Source organism: Danio rerio, chromosome 19, assembly GCF_049306965.1.
Source record: "Danio rerio strain Tuebingen ecotype United States chromosome 19, GRCz12tu, whole genome shotgun sequence".
In the NCBI taxonomy this organism is placed as follows: Eukaryota; Metazoa; Chordata; class Actinopteri; order Cypriniformes; family Danionidae; genus Danio; species Danio rerio.
In genome coordinates, this window is record NC_133194.1 from 42,171,718 (window position 1) to 42,197,092 (window position 25,375).

General features: G+C 34.8%; 1 long non-coding RNA gene across 1 annotated transcript; it reads right to left on the reverse strand.

The window, feature by feature from the left end:
- Positions 1–6,334: 6,334 nt before the first annotated feature.
- Positions 6,335–15,536, reverse strand: LOC141379169 (uncharacterized). Its single transcript, XR_012395212.1, has 3 exons — positions 15,404–15,536; positions 8,997–9,122; positions 6,335–7,767 (listed from the first exon to the last, which is right to left on the reverse strand). It is a non-coding gene; the product is annotated as an uncharacterized lncRNA (long non-coding RNA).
- Between the last annotated feature and the right edge of the window lie 9,839 nt (positions 15,537–25,375).

Below are 25,375 nucleotides of genomic sequence, written 5' to 3' on the forward strand. Positions count from 1 at the left end.
AACCCATTTGAATGTCTTTATTGTAGAGGTAGATTTTACCTTCTCTGAATAAGTAATTGTTATTAGGTAACTGATATTAATAAACTTTGATTTAAAGAGATAATTTTTACCTAATAAGTAGCTGTTGAATATATACATAAATGTGAGGTATTTTTTACCCAATTCATGTAAGTATTTAATAGCTTTTTACTTCAGATAGTTTATACTCAATATATGGGATTAAATCTACCCAGCAAAAGTCGATAGTTTATACTCAATATATGGGATTAAATCTACCCAGCCAAAGTCAATAGTTTATACTTAATATATGGCATTAAATATACCCAGCCAAAGTCGATGCAAATTGTTACCTCAGATTTATTGGGTAAATTCTATAGATTAGTTTTTACAGTGTACAAGTTAGAATAGTATAAATACCTTGTTTTGTGTTTTCTCACAACATGTCCCATATCGATTCTTTGGTAGATCACTAGGCAGAGAGTGAGTCTTTATTGGATGTTTGAATGCATTTAACCACATGAATGTTTAAAAAGATGGAAAAACAGGCTGATGTTGTGTATTCTGAACCTGGCATACATATAAACTGACCCATGAAGAAACAGCAATGCGACATCTGTTTGAGTTGGCAGTGGCCATAATTTTTCCTCAGTACCCATTACCAATGCCAGAACCAAATTTTCCATCTTCTCCTTGGCATTATTTTGCTAGGTAAACTGGCAGCAATTAGGCAGGTAATGTGTGCAGAAACCAGCTTTTTTTGTACTCTGGCACTTGTTGCTTGTTTGTCGGTAGGATCTCAGCAATGCAGCAAGTGTCTTCAAGCATTCCAAGAAGAATTAACTGTGCAGCGATAGATTAATATCAGAACAGAACGTTTTGCCTGAGGCAGAATACCTCATGCATGCTGGGATAAGTAAGTGGAAATAGATGGAAGCGATTTAAATACACCATGAAAGATGCAGGGACTGGTGCTGCAGCACAACTATCTGTTTAAAGAAATAAAGCCCCTAAGAGCTGATAAACAATACCTGTATTTGTTTAGTGCTCTTGCTATCCGTGCCAATATATCAAGTGATCTGATTGCATTTCAAGTGGTATATGTTCTCGGATCCTGCCAATAAAAAGAGCTGAGAGAGAGAGAGTTCTCCATCTCGCCATGATGCACCGTCTGGGAATCTCAGTAGGAGGTTAATGGTCCATCAGTTTCGATCCACATCCATCTACTATGAGTCAGATCCAGGGAGGGAAGCGGAATTCCGTGTCTGAGTCTAGACATCATCCAAACATCCAGCTATAGATCCCCCTCGTGACTGGCTGAAGGAGAGTTTACACTAGGAAGAGTGTTAGTGATCCATAAAATGTCAAGCTTTTAATAAAACATACAGGCTTTGTTGATTAATAGCCAGAGTTAGTTGGTCTTAAGGGCTCTGTCACAACAAGCACGCTTAACAGCATAAGGTACAGAAGGGAATATAAGGCCTCTGCTTGTCATTTCCTTTCTGTTATTTCTGTACGCTAATTAGTTGTGTGGAAAAAAATAAAATCTTTGTGGTCTGGAAATTGGCTGCTGCTTAAAGGTGTCAGGTCGCAGCATCATTACAGAGAAAACAGCAAACAGCAGTGACAGAGCGGCATGGAAGAAAAAAAAAACTGAATTAAAAATCCGTTCAATATTTCATGCACATTTGTGCCAAGCATAATTTGTCCAACACTTCACAAGCTAAAAGTTCACCAAAAGTACTCAAACCCTTGTCATTCCTAATCTCTATGCTGTTATTTGTTTCAGGAAAACACAAAGAGGCATTTTTTAAAGAGTCTGCACTACAGACAAGAAAATATTTTAATAAAAGCACCATTAGAAGTCAGAATAATTTAGTTTAAGATGTTTAAAATTTCAGACATCATTAGTTAAGGAAAAGAAAGACATTTTAAATTGTTAAAATCACAGAAAATATTCTTGGCTATGAATCTCTGAAGCGCATAACTAATTAGGTAAGAGGATCTGTAAGATTTTATTTTTAATGTTTTAAAAACATCTTCTTTTAGCAAGTTTCAGCATTTACTGAACTTTAGGATTGACTGTGAACAAACAGTTAAAACAATTCAAAACAATTAACAAAAAATTACATAATTTCAATTCATTAGTGTCGCTAATCAATAAAAATAATCACTGAAGCATAACAAGTCAATGTTGAAAGCAATTTTTTTCAGAAATCATTGATAAAAAGGAAACATTAAAAAGGAACATTATATTTTTATTAAGTTTCTAAAACAGCAAAAACTAAGCCCAATTAGGTGTGGGCCAGTATAAGATTCTGACAGTATGACAACCTTGGATAAAAACATCACTGTATCACGCTATTGTGATTACTGCTCTAAAATAAGTTATTTTTAAATGTCTTAGTAAAAAACTACTTTTTTTTAATCAAACACAATATATTTCATTTTAAGAAACTTTTATATTATTTTGGAACAGCAAACATGTCAAGCTAAATAATTAAAATAAACCATTGACTTCTGGTATCTTCATTAGTTTCAAAAACAACACATAAACTTTTACATACAGTATACCCTTAGGAACGGTATAGAACATTCTTGCTGTTTTAATACCTTGACTTTTCCCAACTGTGGTAAACATTGATTCGGTTATCATACCATGCCTAAGTCCAATGTCAATGGGTTTGATAATTTAATTATTTATTCTTCTGGACTCCATTTTAAATATAACCATTGCTTCATATCCCACCCACATTTTAGCAGTCCACATTTTTATTACTCCAAAAAGCCCAATTTCACGTGAAAATCTGTAAAATCATGCAGCGTGACTTGGAGCATAGGACGTGCTTAATTTATTGAAGTGTGCAAGATTTATTTATATTTTTAAAACCCTCTTTTGTTAAGTAATAACAAATAATAAATACACTTTGGTCACATGACCAGCTTATCATTGTAGATTGGACATGAGTGTGTATGAATGTTTCCCAGAATTGGGTTGCAAGATGGAAGGAAATCTACTGTTTAAAACATATGCAGGAATACTTGGTGGGTTGTTCTGCTGTGATGACCCTTGATGAATAAATGGACTGAGCCGAAGGAAAATGAATGAATGAATGAATGAATGAATGAATGAATGAATGAACTCTCATATGATAATAGCTTTTCTAAAATAAATAGATTTTAAAATATTTACCCCAAACAGTCAAGTTCCACAACATTCTGATACAGGGTCCAATCCACCTCATTTTTCAACACCAAAGTAACCCTTTTCCATGAATATCCAAAACTTCAGGTTCATTGGTAGCTATTGTCAATAATGAAGAGAATGACAAAGTGCAGTAAACAGAAGGTTTGTGCTCCACAGCAAGTTAACAACTAAGGCACTGCATTAAACTGTATGCTAAGAACTACCACTTTGCAATATCAAGCAGCATAATGAGCTGTTTTGCACAGCTAAAAATAACTGGAACCGGATGACACCAGACACATTATTGTGAGTCTTCTGATTAAAGTGTGCTGGCTTTAAACATGGAGGAAGCTAAGCTGAGAAAGTCACATCTGGGGAATCACTTCTAATCAGAATCAGTCACGCTGTACACCACGGTTGTTTTCCATTTGTTTTCCCGCCTTGCTTTAAATAAGAAGCGTGCCTTCAAGACCCTGTGTGACTTACAGCCCCATGCAGTGAAGTGTGGCCTGTTTCTCCTCCCTCTGGCCCTCTCTGAACCCCCATATCCAGCCACTGAACCCTCTGCCCTCCTCTCTAACAGGCATAGCGTTTGCTCGCCGTGGCTTTATTTCCACTCTTGCCCACCCAGGCCTCAAGGGAAAATCCCTTTAAGGGCTTAGTGAAGGTGGGATCCCAAATTCCAACAATAGCGTTATCTGGCGAGCTGAGCCTGTGCATGACCCGCAGCACAACGCACAAACACACACAAAAATAAACATGTAAATAAATCATGCATTCTCCACGCACGCCGGCTAAGCTGCTTTTCAGATACTCTTCTGAGGGAATACAATAGGAGAGCTACAAAAAGTTACACACGCGCACACACACACACACATAAAAGCGAAGTGACATCTGCAGCAGCATTTAAAAGGAAAAAACAAGTGTACACAATAAACAGAGCGCCGCAATTCAACACACTATAGCACAATATGGCTTTTTGTGCCCTGCAAATGAGCATTTTCATCATGTGTGAATGAGTTGAGCGAACTCGAGCATCGTCACGTAACCTTACAAACATGAACTCGTGGTGAGAGGCAGTCGGGGGAGCGTTTCATGCCAATGCAGGATAAATCTGATTAATCATTTATTGCTTCTTGCTGCAGCAGATTACTGTAATTTGAGCTTTGTTTGTCTGTACAAACAGAGCACTGAAAACCGCAAATCACAGGAGCTGGCGGTGTGGAAATGAAGGCTGACATGTTTGTATTATTTAGTTCTGTCTGATAGACAGTTTGTATGAGATGATTATTACAGGTTTATGGAGCTTGATGTGATAATGTATGGAGAATGAGCAAACCTGGTAATATAGCTAAAATAGTGTGGTTCGCATATACAGTACACTGGAACACAAGTATTTTCAATATTTTAATTGGTTCCAATTAATTTTTCTAAGGTCCTACACAATAGTTTGACTTAAATATACACTACCTGACAGAAGTGGTCACCAATCCAAGTTCAAGGAACAGCAAATAATAACTTGACTTCTAGTTGATCATTTGGTGTCAGAAATGGAAGGCAAACGCCTCTAGATTACACATATTTTACCAAAATAAAATATGATCAAGTCTTGATTTTTTTTAATTATTTTATTAGGACCGTAAAATCTGACTTTGACAAAAGTCTTGTCACTCAACAGAAATAATGTACAGTATCAAATATAAAGTCATGCTGCAGTGGAAAAAGAATTAATATTGTGCATGACTCCCATGAGCTTGGACGACTGCATCCAACCATCTCTGCAATGACTCAAATAACTTATTAATACAGTCATCTGAAATGGCAAAGAAAGTGTTCTTGCAGGACTTCCAGAGTTCATCAAGATTCTTTGGATTAATCTTCAGTAGCTCTTATTTCATCGTACCCCAGACATGCTCAATAATGTTCATGTTTGGTGACTGGGCTGGCCAATCCTGAAGCACTTTGATCTTCTCTGCTTTCAGGAACTGTGATGTGGAGGCTGAAGTATGAAAAGCAGCGCTATCCTGCTGAAAAAATTGCCCTCTATTGTGGTTTGTAATGTAATGGACAGCACAAATGTCTTGATACCTCAGGCTGTTGATGTTTTCATCCCCTCTGCAGATTTTTCAAACCACGATTTTTCCTTCACCAAACTTGAATGATTCCTGTGAAAATCTTGGGTCCATGCAGGTTCCAAAAGGTCTTCTGGAGTATGTGTGGTGATTGGGATGCAGTTCAACTGATAATTCATCAGAAAAATCTACCTTCTGTCACTTTTCCAAATGATCAACTAGAAGTCAAGTTATTATTTTTTGCCTTATAACTGGTATAGACGACAAGACTTTTGTCAGGTAGTGTACTAATTGGTACTGCAATTTTAAAAAGTGTCCATTTCCCTCTAACATTTGAGCATTGTAAACATCGCTGATTGGCTATTGTGTTTATGTGCTCAACAGAAACGACTGTGATTGGCCGTAAAAGTTATCAGTTCAACACTTTCCAACGCTGTTCACCAAGAACCAACAGAGATACAGGTAGGCATGTCACAATAATCAATATATCAACTTATCGCACAACACATGGACATGACCTCAATCAACTGTGGTGATGCAATATATATATATATATATATATATATATATATATATATATATATATATATATATATATATATATATATATATATATATATATATATATATATATATATACTGTATATATCACATATACATAAAAAAACTCTATCAGAGGTGTCAGTGTCAGTATGGTTAAAAAAACAATAGAAATCGGCCAATCAACAATCGAATGGGCCAATCAAAGTCCTTTCTACATTCTTCATATGCTTCATTCAGCACATTATTTTATTTATGCAAACACTTGATGTCTGCTTGCACCATTAAAAATAACAATATATTAAAAACTACCAGACATCCCAAAAATTGGCCATGAAATTGAAATAAAAAGGTTGTCCTTTTTCCTCTATCATGACGTTTACTTGAAGCGGGCCTGAAATTAAAATCAAATGTAAGGCGGTGCATGATGGCATGGTTTGAAAACAGATAAATTGTTGGAAGATACTGTAGGTGTTGCTAAATTTTTTAAAATAAATCAATAAAATGATGAATGGATGAAAAAGACAACTTGGTGGCTCAGTGGTCGCCTCACAGCAAGGCAAGGCAAGTTTATTTATATAGCCCATTTCATGCACAGTGGCAATTCAAAGTGCTTTACATATATAAGAATAAAAAAGACAAGTATAAGAAAATTAAAAAAAACAATAAAAATGATTAAAAAAAGATAAAAACAGATTAAAATGTGTTAAAACATGTTATAAATGAATGAAAAAGAAGGTTGCTGGCAGCAAGAAGGCTACTGGTTCGAACCCTGGCGGGACCAGATGGCGATTCTGTGTGGAGTTTGCATCTTCTCCCAGTGTTGGCGTGGGTTTCCTCTGGGTGCTCCGATTTCTCCCATAGTCTAAACATGCGCTATAGGTGAATTGAATAAACTAAATTGGCCGTAGTGTTTGTGTGTAAATGAGTGTTTATCGATGTTTCCCAGTACTGGGTTGCAGCTGGAAGGGCATTCGCTGTGTAAAACATATGCTTGATAAGTTGGCGGACCCCTGATGATTAAAGGGACTAAGTCGAAGGAAAATTAATGAATGAATGAAGGTAAGGGCAAAAACAACCTCAGTTGTCCTGATAGCCCATCCTAAATGCAATCCATGTAATAAGAAGTGAAAAGTCTTTTTGAAGCAGAAGGTGATGATATTTGATTAAAGATTCTAAAAGCAAATTCATTTTTACAAAAATAATGAAGTGCACAGATACATCACTACTACTGTATTTGCATATATAAACAAGAAGTGTAAATGTCATCATAACTTTAAATCACAAGCAGACAATTCTATCATGTTTGGGACACAGAGACCGAGCTACAAGCATGTACAATGTGTTTTTGCTCAGGTCAAACTGTTCCCAAACAGATCTAACCTTTTCACACAAGAAACAGTCATCTAGACAAAAATTGAAGTGCACTTCTAATTTAGGGTGCAATTGTGGAGCTTTGATTACTTCTAAATAAAAAAAAGTGAAATGTATTATTGTTTACACACAAAGGTCTCTGAGACCTCTACGCTCAAGTACATTTTAACACAAGGATCAACTTCAAAATCAGCGCTTAAAAGGAACTATATCCACACTGCTCTAGATTACATTTGTTTATGGCATACTAATGCATTTCACAAAGCCAATGCCAACTGCACACTCCCCAACCTCGCGTGTCCACTCTAAAAAACACATCTTGCATCAGGCCTACAGCCTCTGGACTCCTTTCACTCTCCATTACTTCAAACTTCTGTGTGACAGCCTCCAGACTCCAGTAACAAAGCAATTTAGGCTGAGAGGAAGAATGCGGCTCTGAAGATGTAATTGGTGCACTGGGCTCTTGGATCTCTAAAGCACATTGGTGGGGATATTAGCTTTGAGTGTCTGCCCCTCGCAGGCAGGCCTCGTGGTGATGGATTTAGAAGTAATGTGTCCATTCACCTGTGAAATGCAACCAGCCGGTTTACACTGGACCTGCAGATATGACATATTGAGCTGGGATATACAAACAGCCTGACTCCAGAGAAACAGACTTGCAGGCAGAGTGCTTGCAGTAAGAGGCATTAGATAAATGCTGTGTGGGTCAAAATTACCAACTGAGAGTAAAACACAGGAGGGACATTTATGATTTTTATAATGTGTAATATAAGTCTCTGGTGTACCCCATATTGTGTCACTCAAAATATTTCATGGACAAATGCAGCCTTGTGTTTTTTGTCTTAGTTTTTATATATATTTGAGCAATATCACACGAGTAGCAGTGCAATATGGCTGTATATTCACACTGGTGGGAGGCGTGCGTTGGCTCAAGGCCGCAGGCCGAGTGCCTTAGTGTCCTACCGAATTGCTACGAGTGTGATACTGTGTTTATACAACAGTTCGACGGCATAATCATGTATATAAAACAGAGAATCAAACACAGAGTGTACAAATCCTTTTGTATGAGGTACTACTTTCTTCAGTATATTTCAGTGCAATATCGTGCAACAAAAAAAAAATATCTATCGTGACGGACATGAAGTGATTCATAGCTGTGCAGATCATTGGATCACTTGTATGTCAGCTCATAGAGAGACCAGCTGATCTCTGTGACTTTAAAACTAAAGCTGGGACGATAAACGATATTATATCGACTTGCAATAAAATTTGTGTCAATAACAATGATAAGCTCTGAACTTTATCGGCCGAAAATATGCTATGCAATTTAATAGACGCTCCAATTTTTGTGGTTTCAGTCATTGTTTAAGTACTCTTTTAAATCTGGAAGAATTATCAACTTATATTGAAATATATATTGCCATATCGCACTGCTACGAGTGTGATATTGTTTATACAACAGTTTGTTGACATAATCGCGCATATAAAAAATGCAAAGTCTAAAAATCCTATTGTATGAGGAACTACTTTCTTCTGCCATTCATACACATCTGCAGATGACATCAGAACAGCAGAAAATGTTGATAATTCATCAACATAACTTTAGAGCTAGTGTTTGAATGATTCTCTAGCTTAATATCTAAAGTGATGACAAAACAGGTGAAACAGTCTAGAGACATTTCCCAGTATTTCTCTGTTGGGTCTAATTGGGATATCACAATAATTAACCCTGAAAACATTGCAAAGCAAACAGTACCAGATTATTATGGCATAAATACAGCACTTCAACATCGAAATAAGAGAGATCGACTTAGAAAGTCATTTACCTGTTTTATAATGTTTTGATTTTTTAAATTGCGCAGTGTTTTTCTCCTTTAAGGGCTTATTATGCAGTTTCTGTCACCATCTCGTGGTGGAATGTCATCCATCTTTGCTCTGCTCAGTATGACAGGCTGATGGATGCAAAGATGTTGTATCACCGAAATTATAGAAATAGTAAACACTTAAATATTCCATTCAAAAAATAGATTTATTTATTTTTTTTGCATGGTGACATGAAGTGCATTTAAAGATTTAGTTTAGACCCCATTACCTCCCTGTTTCCAAACCTATGAGTTTCTTCTGTTAAAATAAAAGTAGATATAGTGAAAAATGTTCCAACATTCTTCAAATTATCTTCTTGAGCATGGTTGAACTGTTCCAATAAACCTTTTTTTTCTTTAGTTCTTGTTATTTGTTTAAACGTTATTAATGTTAATGCTGATTTTATAACAACATAAAAGCTTTTTAATAAAAATCAAGTTTTAAATGTATATTTTTTTATGAAAATATGTGAGTGTATGCACCATAATCCTTATTTACATATGAATTTACAAATGAATTACATAGGATTGAATTACATATAAATTACGTATGAATTTCCAATTTTTATCTGAGATGCATACATTTTTTTACCAGTATCATAAATAATACATACATGACTTCCGACAGCCTGATCTAACCAGCCGTTCTTTTACAAAAAGATCAAAATATCCAATATTTTAAGATTCTCGACATACAGACGAGGGCCTGCACTGCAGGCGTCCTCTCTATGGTGTAATTTCCTGTTTAATGTTTTTTCTTTCAGCATGTTTTTTTTGATTTCCATTTAATCACCCTGTGGTGGTGTTGAGAGTTTATGTACTTCATATACTACAAATCACCATTCAGTCATGAGTTTGCAAGAGCTGCAGATGTCTGGTCGGACGTTTTAGTGTGATTGCTGTAAACTTCCTCACTTCACGCAAATCTCTTAGCTACTTGAATCATTTCTCATTACAGCTGCATAAACCTTCAGAGAAACATGTACCGCTCGCTCACACATGCACTCCGACACAAAAATCACATGCGTATAGACTACAATAAAGACAGAAATCACAAGTCGTCACATTTGTCTGTCCTCCCAAGACACTGTTCAACACTATTTATCATGTGTTTCGTTTTTGGGTACAAATCAGATGTGGCAAATTGCCACAGTTAGAATTCTGTGCTAACTTGCTCTGGGTCGAGTCGCAGAATTAATAAATCATATTTGTTCATACATAAATAAAACTGGATGCAAATAAGCGGGTCTGGGATCTTTGTAAACCAGCAAGAGATTTGCCCCATCAATATTTCAGCAGCTCATACACATCAGTCAGACTGAGAAGCTGTGATAGAGTTTGTCGGAGAAGACTCGTCGATCAGTAGACTTGTTATACCTGACTGACTGCTGAGGCCGTCTGAAACCCAATCAACTGCTAAATAAAGACTAGCATATATCATCTTTTAAATGAGTATGCATCTATTATCTCCTGAGCCACTAAAACACACACACCTCTCTTCCTGGTCTCTCAGGGCTGTAATCAAATACACTTTGCTTTTCCTGAGAGGCGTAATTTATTTCCGATCATGCAGACGATTTTATTAGATAAGACTGTTTGGACAGAATCCTTTCGGCAGGGTTTTAAAACTTTAAAATGAGTATAAGAGATGTGATTTAAACTGCACAGCGACTGACATTTTATTCATATACAATTTTCTGATGTAAACAGTTTCGCTGTTTTTTATAGAAATAGAAATATCAATCAAGATGGAAAGATTGAGGGTAGGTTATGTTTATGCTCAAACGATGTATTATAAATGTTTTGGTTTTCTTTCGTACATATGACAAAGTTGTCAATACATTCCCTTTTCAAATGGATCTACAATGACTATAAATGCTGTATTATGCATGTCAGACCATTAGATATAGCAATGTCACTTTGCAAAAAGACAGTATCTGTGTGTACACGGTCATGCAGTTTTGCCATTGTTGTTTTGGTTGCCAAGTACTTGACTAGAATGTTATCTTTATCATTATTGGTACTGTCTTGGTGTAACCTATAAAAATGCAAGTAATTCTTTTTTTTATTATGATTGTAATGTGCGCGCATATACTCATTGGCCACTTTATTAGGTACACTTTACTAGTACCATGTAAGACCCCTTTTTGCCTTCAGAACTGCCTTAATCCTCTGTGGCACAGTTTAAGGCATGATATCATCATGAAGTTGCTGAAGATTTGTCAGCTGCACATTAATGATGCAAATTTCTGCTTCTATTACATCCCAAAGGTGCTCTGTTGGATTGAGATCCAGTGACTGTGGAGGCCATTTGAGTACAGTGAACTCATTGTCATGTTCAAGAAACCAGTCTGAAATGATTCATGCTTTATGACATGGCGCGTTATCCTGCTGGAAGCAGCCATCAAAAGATGGGTACACTGTGGTCATAAAGGAATGCACATGGTCAGCAACAATACTTAAGTAGGCTGTGGCGTTGACATGATGCTCAATTAATACTAATGGGCCCCACATGAAAATATGCCCCAGACCATCAACCACCACCACCAGCCTAAACCAACAGGATGTATCCATGCTTTCATGTTGTTAACACCAAATTCAGATCCTACCATCCAAATTGCGCTGCAGACTCATCAGACCAGGCATTGTTTTTCTTATCTTCTATTGTCCGTTTTGTGTAAGCCAGTGTGAATTGTAGCCTTAGTTCTAAGCTGACAGGAGTTGGCACCCGCTGAGGTCTTCTGCTGCTGTAGCCCATCTGCCTCAAGGTTGGATGTATTGCGTGTTCAGAGATGCTCTTCTGCATACCTCTGTTGTAACGAGTGGTTATTTGAGTTTCTGTTGCCTTTCTATCAGCTCAAACTAGTCTGGCATTCTCCTCTGACTTCTGGTATCAACAAGGCAGTTTCTGAAATATTTTGGCCAGCCCATCTGGCACCAACAATAATGCCATGTTCAAAGTCACTTATATCACCTTTTTTCCGCATTCTGATACTTGGTTTGAACTGCAGCAGATTGTCTTGACCATGTCTACATGCCTAAATGCATAGAGTTGCTGCTATGTGATTGGCTGATTGGAAAATTAACAAGCAGTTGGACAGTCGTACCTAATAAAGCAGTCAGTGAGTGTATTACACATCAAATGTTGACTAAATTGACAAAATATGTATTTTCAGCCCGCCAAAACATTGTTACCATTTAAATAAACAGTGAAAATTGCAGTGAAATTTAATTTTTGTGTAGATTTTTTTTTTTTGCTGAAAATGGCAATATATTAACACACCCTTAAAGGGATAGTTCACCCTGACTGAAAATCATTCACTCACCATTTACTTGTTACAAACCCGTTGAGCCCAAAAAAAGAAAATTTTCTGAAGAAAACTATGTGCTTTTTTTTTTTACAATGGAAGTCAATGGTTACAGCTTTTAAGCTTCCTTCAAAATATCATCTTAAGAGTTTAACAGAATACAGAAACGCAAAAAGGCTTAGAACTACCTGGGGGAAAGTAAATAATAAGTATATTATAATTTGTGTCTAAACTATTCCTTTAAGTAACCATATTTATATAATTCTCCTAGTTTAGAGGCAATTTTAAAGAAAAATGGGACATTATATCATTCCTCACCTCATTCTCTCAAGTTAATCTACGGTTTTCTAAATGCTATGCTAAGCCAAACTGAGTGAGTGCTTTCGAAAAGTGCAAACGTTCAGGTGTTACCCTCAGGAGTGTGTGTGAGTGTGTGTGTGGAGAGCATAACTACAGCCCTGTAATTGAATTTTTTTTCCTGCTGTAATGAAATGCCAACAATTTGCGTTTTTTATTACAGCATTAGGCCTTTCCCCACATGCCTCTAAAACAAACTGTGATAATAAACAGAGGAATGCTACGCTATTAGCAACAGGTAAACATAAACCTGCAGGTGTAGTCACTGTAGGATTACTGATCATATGTGTGCATGTATTTTAATGAGATTGTCTTATGCAAGCAGCTGTTCTTCTAAAGATTAAAATCTGTCAATCAAATGCACATTTCAAAGCAAGGGTTTGGATGTCGAAGTGTTTTGTCTGAGCTCCTGAGAGGTCCCATCCTGGAATAACTAAAGGTTTCCTTTTTTTAAATCAATCAAGCTAAATTACTACTCTGCAGTGCATTCACATACGCAGAATCTGGAGATTGATTTTACTGACTGGACTAATTTCACCTCCCTCAAAACATCACTATTCTGCTTTTCTGAACCATCCATACTTAATATTAGATAGGCTACAGACTACTGAGCACTTCACTATATGAATCCAAAGCAAATTAATAGAAACTATTACATCTAAACAATATTGGCTGCAAAGGCAGTTACTGTATATGACAATAATATCACAGAGACTGTCGAACAAATGATTTGTGAGCACTGAAGGATCAAGTTACAGTAAAGTTAAGCCTACACTATCGGTCAAAAGTTTGGGGTCAGTAGGATTTTTAAATGTTTTAAAATAAGCTTATACTGCTCACAAAGGCTGCATTTATTTAATCAAAAATACAGAACAAATGGTAAAATTGTGAAATATTGCACTATAAAATAACTGCTCAAATGTAGTTTAATTATTTAATAATTTATTCCAGTGATTTTAAAAATCAATTTTTAGCTTCATTACTCCAGTCATCAGAGTCACATGAGCCTTCAGAAATCACTCTAATATTAATTATTATGATTATTATAGGACTGAGTGATTTGGCCTACAATAAAAATCTTAATTAGTTAAACATTTTTAACTCGATTACAATTAATGAGCGATAATTTAATGAGTTTTTTTATGCTCACATATTACAAGTGTGAGATTTTGGCATTACTTGATTTTAAAATAATTGAAGAAAACACACACTATCTACTGTCTATGATTATTTATTAAATATATACATTGAACAACTTAAATTCAAACACACATTACCTAAAACAAAATACTTTTTTTTGTAAAACAAAAAGTGAAAATAAACATCTTGCACTTTTGGAAACAAAATAAACTGTTTTTCATATTAAAAGTAGAAAACAATCAGCATCTCTTCTAAATAAAATAACTCTAGTATAGCCTTGTAAATAACGCATATTGCATCTTCTGTAAACAAATATTTTAATGTAAATAATAATTTTAATGTAATGGACAATATGCTGTCCTAAAGCATCTCTGGAGCGGCTTCCAGTCATCGTCAATATAGTGCAAAGTAAGACAGACAGAAGTATAAATCAGCCTAAGCCTTTAACAGAGTGGGGTCACGAGACTCCACGCACGGTAGAGAAAGTAATTGGAAAAAAAAAATCATCCTAGAATAAACTGATCGATTAAAGCTTCTGAATGATTACTTTTCGATTAATTACCCAGCTCTAGATTATTATTATTAATAGTAGTAGTATTAGTATTATTAGTATTATTAGTAATAAAAGCAATAATGACTGAAGTAATAATTTCATTTGAAACTATATACAATAAGAAAGCAGTACTTTATATTTTTTATAAATATTTAACTTTTTTTTTTTACATTTAATAAATGCTGCCATGATTAACAGAATAAATTTCTTAAAACAAAAAAACATGAAGAAAAAAAACCTGATCTCAAACTTTTGACCGATAGTGTATATGTTGTTAATAAAAATTGCGATAATTTAGGATACAAAAATGCATTCAAATTTAAATTTAATGCAAAGTGACATGACTCACAGAAACATGGGGACAATTGTAATTTTATTTGTTTTATATATTTGTGATATTTATTTGTAGAATTTATTCATAATTTCGTGTTTTTAATCAACTGATGTGAATAATAACAAATTAAAGTTACTATTTCTGAATAACAGTTTTTAGCATTACAAAACTATTAAAGCTGTAGGTTCAACTGGGCTGAGGATAAGGACAATAACAGTTTGAACATTTGTAAATTTATTTTAATAACAAAAAACAAAAAAATCCGAGAACCAAATTGATATATTTCTTTAAAGAACAACTCTCAGAAATCAACCACCAGTCCATTTTAGAAATGTTCTGAAATACTTTTTATTGAATGTATTTATTTCAGAGACAGATAATTTACGTTTCTGATAGAATGCCACCTTATGTTTTGAAGTCATTTACAGGCGACGTCAGACCGAATAATCAAAATAGCGTGGTAAAGAGGGAACATGTCACAACTTGTCACTATTCCAAAATGAACAAATGTGCCAATAAAAAACCAACATTACCTCAGTTAAATTCCTGTAGTACTATCACTCACTCATTGCACTCAGTCTTACATGCAATGGCAGAACATTGTTTAACGTGTAACGTTATTATTAACACAAAATAACATCTCACTGCTCGGCGGCAAGTCAATAAACACCTGCCTTACCTTACTGTCTGTCGATGAAAAGTGTTGTTCGGTGTATTGTATATCATCGTGTCCAGTCAGCTCGTATAGAATGTGTTATTCGTGTTTTAAAAACATTTTCTATGTAAAACATTCGTACGTCGCTAAAGTTTTCAGCGTCTAGCCTTGCTGTTTGTGATTAACAATGTGAGTGACGGTAGGACCGCCAATCAGTTGAATGCTTGATTCTGATTGGTCAGTTACGAATTTGGCGTCTATTTCCGACCCTCAATTGAACTGCCATTTTTGCAAGATATATCCAGCTGCAGAACCGCAGAACCACACACGTTTAAGGCACACACAATCTAGATTAAACTGTGTGCTTAGATTGTGTGTCCTAGACATAGACTGTAAAAATATATGCTATATTTAAGTAGTATTATCTTAAAAATATATAGAAAATTAATATCTATAGAAAATTAATATCTATGACTAAATTGTAATTTTTTATTAGTTTCTAATCAGGCTATGTATGAAATACAAAAAGGTATAAAATAAAAAGATGGCATGTTTTCAGTCATGTGTGTATATTTATTTTAGACAACAGAGTAATGTTTTAACACCAGAAGAGAAATCGTATTTGGTTGAATAACCCTGATTTTCAATCAAAACAAATGAAAACATTTTGTATTCTGTAATTTTCGGGAAAGAGGGAGGGTAAAAATAAACACTAAATAGAATTATTAATTGAAATTTGTAAGAAACTTTATCAGAATAGGATTAAACAAATATAATTTTAGCATGAAAATGAACTGAACACATTTATGCATGCTTTTGGATATTTTTGAAACAAAAAGTTTATGCATGACCAAGCACGTGCATGACTAAATTGAAAAGCAATGGATATTTCCAAGCCTGGGAGAAACAGCTGCTGAAATGGGAATGCAACCATGACAGAAATGAGCCCTTGAGTGAGCAATAACTGGCAGATCAATAAAGAGCTGGGGAACAGCAGAAGAGAGAAGAAGAAATGTGTTTAGAGTCTCGCCTCTTTAACGGCATCTGTGAGAGCCATCAGATCAAAGTACACATGACTTGTCCCTCAATTGCTCATTTAAGGTAGTGTTAGTGCTTGTCTGGTCTACAGTAAAACACACAAAGCAAGACAACACAGTGAAAAGGAGAATGCACTTGAGCATTGGCTCTTTAATGTTTTCATTCTACTGCCCTGTATATTGTTTTTGAATTACAAAAAAAGCATTAGGAACTCTTCCTAAGGCACTAGCTGAAATTGAACTTTACAAGTGAACAGTTTTAGGCAGAAAGTATAAATAGCGCTTCACAGTCTTTTTTTTCACATTTAAATGTTTTAAATATGTGTAGCTTTATTACCACTGCTTCTAATGCAAAGTCAATAATCCTGCTGCCTCCAAAAACACCATCTCTAATTTTGACCTCATTCTTGGCCAGAATTGCATGTATCATTCATGCTGAAACTATCACAGACTGCACTGCCATAAACTGCGAAAACGTAAGTAAGTTGAGAGATGAGAAAAATGTTGATGTAAAATTAAAAACATATATATATATATTTGCCCCCTCAAAATGTGTGCTTTTAGCTTGATCTCAAGAGGACAGTAACTATTTTACAATGTGTCAGTTTAGTGGCTAATTTGTACGACTTTGTACGAGTTCAGTTGTACAAAAATATATGATTTTAAAAAGGAGGCGCGGCACCCCACACCTAAACCTAATCATTATTTGGGATGCGCAAATTGTACTAAATTATAGGAATGAGATCAAAAAAATTCATACAAATAAGCCACTAAAGTCAAAAAGTTACAAATTTCCGTGAGATAGCATTGATATTTTATGCTTAACCAACATTTCTCAAAATGGATAAATCTAATTTTGCAACAAAACTCTTCATTTACAAAAAAAAATAATAATCAGTAGATCTGCTACATGTAAGTTTAAAAGCTTGCAGAGTTATATAATGTGTACTGACTCTCACAAGTGTATCTCCAGTTATTTTGTGTGATTAATATATTTTAAATAAACTGCAAACAAAAAAGTAAATAAACTTTCCTCTGATTCCTTCTTGAAACTTATCCCTCCTAGTCACATACCTGTCTGATGGCTCATTATGCAGCTCATTATGCAGGTCTTTGTCTTCAGGCGTTACTCACTGCATAGTAATGATAGTTCACACCTTCCCGCATAAACCAATTTCACTTAAAAAGTGACTTAGAAATTTTAATTCATTATATTGTTTTCTATGAGCAAGTGAACAAGATGATTCTCACATCATTTTGAAGCAAAAACACTAGACTACCAGATCCAGTTCTCAAAGTCTTATGCACAAATGTTCTCTGTGTGTTTCACAGCCTTGTTTCAGTGACTTCAGAATTGTAGTTTTTCACTAACCACGCATAAACATTTCTTTCTCAAAAACACAAGCACATAAAAACATGCTGCTTATGTATTATTGTAGCCCAACTTGTGCTGTTTACAGTGTTATCACACTTTAGCCATTTATATCTTTTTAAGATACTGAAAACAACACAAATGTCAGTGCATGTCAACACTTCTCCAGAGCCCCAAAACACCATCAGACCCCAGAAGGGTAAGGTGTGATCACTTCAGCCCAGTCTAATGAGGAAACTTAACTTATTTACGTTTGTTGAGTTTAGTTACTTATTTGTATGCCCTCATACGATTTCAGACTTAAAAAACAAACCCCACCCCTAAACCCAACCGTCATTGGGAGATGAAAAAATTGTTCTAAAATGTATAAATGAGATTGTACAAATTCATAAAAATTAGCCACTAAATCAAAAACTTACGAAGTGTTGGCCTGAGATGAATTCAGACATACTACTAGGCTTGCATGCTGTTTTTAGCGTACTATAGTATGAAAGTATACAATGTTGGACTCACCACAAGCATCTTTCTGTTAGTTAGAAACTGAAATCGAACTGTAAACAATGAATAAGTGCTATGTTAGCTTAGCATCTTGCTAATGTTAAACTGCATGGAGTAAAAATACATATGAAATAAATATCCAGTGGTATTTCTTATACATTCCGTGACATTTACATAAATGTGAATATACACTCAGTGGCCACTTTATTAGGTACCGGGTTGTATCCCATTTTGCCTTCAGAACTGCCTTAATCCTTTGTGGGATGAATTCAAAAAGGTACTGGAAATATTCCTCAGAGATTTTGCTCCATACTGACATGATATCATCACGCAGTTGCTGCAGATTTGTCGGTTGCACATCCATGATGCAAATCTCTCGTTCCACCACATCCCAAAGGTGCTCTATAGGATTGAGTTCTGTGAAGGCCATTTGAGTACAGTGAACTCATTGTCATGTTCAAGAAACCAGTCTGAGGTGATTCATGTTTTAATGCATGGCGCCAGGCCCATGCAGAGACTGTCCAAAGGGCATGAGCAGGTGAAGGATAAATTTTTTGAAGAGCGGTGGGGGGTTTGTCGCGCGCGTACTGAAGAGCGGTGTTGTCGCGCGCGTACTGAAGAGCGGTGTTGTCGCGCGCGTTCTGATCAGCGGTGTTGTCGCGCGCCTACTGAAGGCCGGTATGTGTCGCGGGGGCACTTTTTTTCCAAGACTAAAAAGGGCATGTGCACTGCACAGGTTGAGCCCTATGTGTGCTGTTGTAAAATAGGAATCATTTTTTTTATTATTTTTGTTTCTTTTTCTTTTAATCAATCAATTATTTGTATTGGTCATGTAAGGGTCATATATTAACTGAATTTTTTAATGTTGTGTGTGAGTGCTGTGCATACTAATTAGCATTTTTGGAGAAGTAGATAGATGTGGGTCCAAAATTAAATTCAGCAAAAACTTCCTGTCTGAAGAGAGGTGTTAAAACTGAACACAGAACACAGAAAGATGTATGCTTTGTTGTTGTGCAGAGAATTCGTTTAAAAAGAGGAAGTATGTCGAAGGTGCGGCCAATGAAGGACTGAACAAGGACTGACAAGTGACGTTACACCAAAACTCCACCTGTTAAGATCAGTTGTGTATATATGCTGGAGTCAAAAAATGTATGTTAGTTGCGAACCTCTTGAATGTAATTCTTGTATTGCATTGGGGTAATGTAACCCAGAGCTCTGTCATCGAATTATTCATGTGTATCTAATAAATTACTAATATTTTTGGCATTGAAGAAAACCATCTCCAGACCTTTTCTTATTGAACACGCATGGAATTGGCTAGATATTCCAACAGTGCACGTGCCTGCATGGCGCGTTATCTTGCTGGAAGTAGCCATCAGAAGATAGGTACACTGTGGTAATAAAGGGATGGACATATACTAAGGAAGGCTGTGACGTTGACACAATGCTTAATTGGTACTAATGGGCCCAAAGTGTGCCAAGAAAATATCATACCATTACTTCACCACCACCAGCCTGCTCTACAATTCAACATCTAAGTAAAGTCACATCACATTTATTTTTGTAGAACTTTATTTGATACCCTTATGAAAATCATCCATTCTTCTTTTAAACAAAAACATTTAGTTAGTTACTTACTCCCAGGGCCATTTATGTCAAAGTTGATACTAAGCCGCACCACATTGGTGTTTTGTAACATCTAATTTTTATTTTTTTACAAGGTGGGTCATTAGCCCAATGCTCAACCCCTAACCTGGAGGAACAGGACATACACACATACACTATGGACAATTGAGCTTAACCAATTCACCTATAGCACATGTCTTTGGACTTGTTGGAGAAACTCGACTGACCCAGCGACCTTCTGAAACTGCAGTCACACTTTGAGCTTGCGAAATTCTGTTGTATGGCGTTGCGAAAGGGGCGGGATTAAACAAGATGATTAGACATTAAAAAAGAGAGCGATTGCTCTATGTTTTAAATTTCTGTCCAGAGACGTCATGATTTAATCCTTGATCGGTCTCATGTAATCTTGTACGCAGCGAATTGTGAAACTTGAAGCTTGCGTTTCCGGTCTGACGCATTTGCGCGCGCATGAATGGAAGTCTATGGGCAGAAAAGTCCAGTGTGACTGCAGCTTCACTGTGAGGCAACAGCACTAACCATGCGTCACTGTGCAACCAAAAACAAAACAAAACATTTAGTTACTTTTGTAAATAGTTACCTCAAATTCACCATTGTTTTGTTGCACTATTTGTAGTATACTGTATTTGAGTTTAAAGAGCGATTTATTTTAATAAAGTATTTCTTTAACAAAGGTTGAGTTGAACGAGTTAATTTTGTTAAACATGGTATTTGTAGTAAATATGTGGTTGGTAATGTTAAAAAAAAGTTACCATGCTTTATACAATAACAAAACTGGTTAATTATTGTCAACAATGGTGGAGCCTCAGAGCCACCTATTAGGTCATCACCACAAAGTAATATCATGTGTACTAGCCAGAGTACTTTCAAACTCCAAAACTAACTTAGAATAAACTTTTTTGTTTGTTTGAGCCTGATTTTGCTTAAAATTACATCACATCAGTATGTTCTTTGATTTCAATTGATTCATATCAAGGCCCTTGCTCTTTTCCTCCACTTTTCAGTATCAGTTTTTCATTTTCCAGGTAAATTCTTCTCTTTTCTTTGCTCTCTCACATTCTGTGTGTTCCCTCGCTGATATGCTGCATTAATAATGGAGTGGGTGTGAAGATCTTCCTGCCGGAACATTCTCCGTCATTAATCCCAATATGTAGTGTGCTGGAGATCTGACAGGATTCATTTCAGCTTCGGACACGCTCGTGCTCAACTCCGCTATACAGCACACGCAGCAAACACGCACACACATTCATAAAACACACACACAGGTTAGTTTTCTCAATGAAATACTACTAGCTTACTGAACACACTGCTATATATTGAGGCGTGCTTTTTTTTAAATATTATGTGAAATTATTATTCCATGATGATTGTATCCTCAGACAGTTTTGTATAAAATGTCTTAAGAGTTAACAACAATTTTCTAAATTTTCGTGATTTCATGATTCGATATTTATATATTGATATTTTATAATTTAAAAAATGAACAATGTTGTATCTGTGGTGTAAAGCATGCTTTTAAAAGTGACTTCATTTGCCCTTTTTAACACAATATATGTATATAACAATGTGTATAATAATGTATAAAATGTCCTAATATTTAACATCATTTTTTATTAGGAAAAAATCTGCCACATTATTACAGTTTCATTACACTGAAAATTAAAGTATTGTACCATACAGTAATTATACAGTAAACTTTTACATTTTAAATGGTACAAAATAAATACTGTATGCAGCAATTATTTCATTTATTTATTAAAAATTTGTTTAGCAATAATTCAACTTATTTCTAAAACAATAGTGTTTAATAATGGAGAAAAATTACATTAACCATGTGATCATGTACAGAAAATGACACCAATCAGCATCACAGCAAGCATTAACAGCTCAATTTACTCTCATTAAACACAACGAATAGTGCAATCAGTTGCTTTACTAACTCTTTTGAAATACAGTACATGTTTGTATATAATTATTATTTAAAAAATCTGCTTTTCACTTTATAAATACAACTATTATTTAATTAATTAATCTACATTTTTCATTTTGATTGTGTCATTCGCAAAAAAAGAAAAAAAAAGAAAAAAAAAAGTTGTTTCAGGACTCAGGACTGAATTTGGACAACCCTGGCTTAAAAGAATAGTTTAGTTCACCAAAAACAGAAAACAGATTCTTCTTAGCCTCATGTGGTTCCAAACCTTAAGATTTTTTTTATTTTATTTTGTTGCATAATAAAGAAGATATTTTGAGAAAAAAAAAAATTAATAAAATAAATATACAGGTTTTTAAATATATATATATATATATATATATATATATATATATATATATATATATATATATATATATATATATATGTGTGTGTGTGTGTGTGTGTGTGTGTGTGTGTGTGTGTGTGTGTGTGTGTGTTAAAAAAGACAGAAAGAAAGTAAAACAAATACTTTTTTTAAGAAAGATGAACATCTGTAATCTCTGAAAGAAAAATGAATACTATTTAAGTCAATGATTACAGGCTTCCATTTTTTATTTCTCAAAATATTTATTATTGTGTTACTACACAATAAGACAAACAAATAGAATGGAAGTCTATGGATACAGGTTACAATGGTCACTATTTCTAGTGTGTTAAAAGACAGAAAGAAAGTAAAACAGGACTTAATTTGTAGAAAGCTGACAACCTGTAACCATTAATATCAATAAAAAGAAAAACAAATACTATGGAAGTCAATGGTTACAGGTTTCTATTTTTTTTTTTTTTAAAGACAGAAAAAGTAAAACAGGTACTTTATACAAAGAAAGCTGGAAATCTGTAAGCATTGACTTATGTAAAAGGTAAAACAAATACTATTGAAGTCCATAGTTACAGGTTTTCATTTTTCATATATCTTCTATTATGTTAAAAGAAAGAAATAAAGTAAAACAGGTACTTTATTTGAGGAAAGATGAAAATCTGTAATTACTGACTTTCATAGAAAAAAAATCAAATGGTTACAGGTTTCCATTTTCTTTTTTTTTCCAAAATATCTCTAATGTGTAAAAAAAGACAGAAAGAAAGTAAAACCGGTACTTTATATAAAGAAAGCTGGAAATCTGTAACCACTGACTTACAAATACTATGAAAGTCAATGGTTGCAGGTTTTCATTTTTTTCATATCTTCTATTGTATTAAAAAAGGAATGAAGTAAAATCGGTTTGGAACAAGTAAAAAATTAATAAATAATAACAGAATTTTAAGTTTTGGATAAAAAAAACTTGATCGCTTTAAGAGGCATCAGCAAATATTTTGCTATAGAAATCATTCATTCATACATTCATTCATTCATTCATTCATTCCTTTTATTTATCAGGGGTCACCACAGAGAAATGAACCAACAACTTATCCAGCATATGTTTTACACAGCCGATTCCAGCTGCAACCCAATACTAGAAAACATCCACACACACTCATTTACACACATACACTGGCCAATTTAGTTTATTCAATTCACATATAGCGCATGTCTTTAGACTGTGGGGAAACCGGAGCACCTGGAGGAAACCCACACCAATATGGGGAGAAGATGCAAACTCCACACAGAAATGCCAACTGATCTAGCCGGGACTCCATCTAGCGATCTTCTCGCTGTGGGGCAAAAGTGCTAACCACTGAGCCACTATTTCGCCCTCTGTGGGAAAGAAATGAGGAAAAAAATTATTTTAATACATTTGTGGCTGCTGTTTTCTTTAGTTTATTTTACATACATGTAAAATTGAGGTATTTGGTATTTTATTTTAAAATACATTTGAGTGCACAGTATTATTGCCCATCCCTGGCGATTCTTCATCATGAGCTCAGCTGCAGAGTGACAGATGTCCAGATAGACCTCAACACTGCATTTCATGAAATATCAACTAAACAGCTCTCGTGAAAAGACATTTTAACATGTTCATATATATAAAGCATTATGACGTATATGTCTATTTTGGTTGTTTAAATTTACCTACAGTGTGATCAAGTTGTTATACACTGTAATAGTGGCTGTTTTAGCATATGAGCAATTCCATAAATAAATTCCATTCATTTATTCATCCATTCATTCATTTTCTTTTCAGCTTAGTCCCTTTATTGATCTGGGGTCGCCACAGCAGAATGAACCGCCAACTTATACAGCATTTTTTTTTTATGCAGCGAATGCCCTTCCAGCTGAAACCCATCACTGGTAAGACATTCGTACACACGCTCACACACACACACCTACATTATGGTCAATTTTAGCATACTCAATTCACCTATATCACATGTCTTTGGACTGTGGGGGACACCAGAGCACCTGGAGGAAACCCACGCAAAAACAGGGAGAACATGCAAACTCCACACAGAAATGCCAACTGACCCAGCTGAGGCTCAACCCAGCGACTTTCTTGCTGTGAGGCAAAAGTGCTACCCACTTCGCCAAATGTGAACCTCGCCATGAAAAAAGGTTTTCACCAAAAACCCTTTCTAAGTTTGTTTGAGCAGGCTTGTATTTTACAGTACGGAAATACTCAAAAATGCATCTGTCAAGGTTTTTTCAAAAATTATATTTGTTTTACAAAAGTCACACAAATGGAAATTTCACATCTGTCACATCCATAACAGAGCGTTTTCCTCATAAATGCAAAAAATGTAAAATAAAATATATTAAAATCAGTCATTTTAGTTCTATAGTGAATCTGGTAATTCACAGAATCTCTAGAAGCTATGTTGAATACTGTAAACTTGCAAACCTTTTTGGGTTTTGATTTGAAATATGAAAAATTGTGATTGATTTTTTGAATTGTAACTGTGATTAATTGATTGTTTTTTTCTGATCTCATAACTCTGTGGTTAGTAATTTAATAAAAATAAAAAAGATGTTTCAATATAATGTTAACATATACTTTCTCTGTGAATTTATGTTTTGAGATTTTACTGCAAACGTCACATCCATTATGCTGGAATTGCTCATATTTCTGTGCAAAGCAGATTTCGCCGTCTATTTCGTGACTTCAGGTCAAATGCTCTGTTTTAGTTCACTCCACATCATTTCATTAAGGTTAAAGTTAGATTAAGATTTGTAAAACACAAGTTATTTATTTATTTATTTATTTATTTATTTATTTATTTATTTTGCTCTGGTGTGTTAGATTTCCAATCATAAATTCTTATGATTTTACTTTACATAATGTTCAATTGTTGAAACATCACTCACAGAATAATTCTGAGTGTCTGGAATTTTAAAGCCATTGTTTTTTAATATGCTACCTAACTACCTACCTACCAACCTATATAACTATCTATAGTTATCTTCTTATTAGCTTCCCTGTTATTTTTCCCCAATTTCTATTTAACAGAGAGATTTTTTAACACATTTCTAAACATAATAGTTTTATAACTCATTTCTAATAACTGATTTATTTTATCTTTGCCATGATGACAGTAAATAA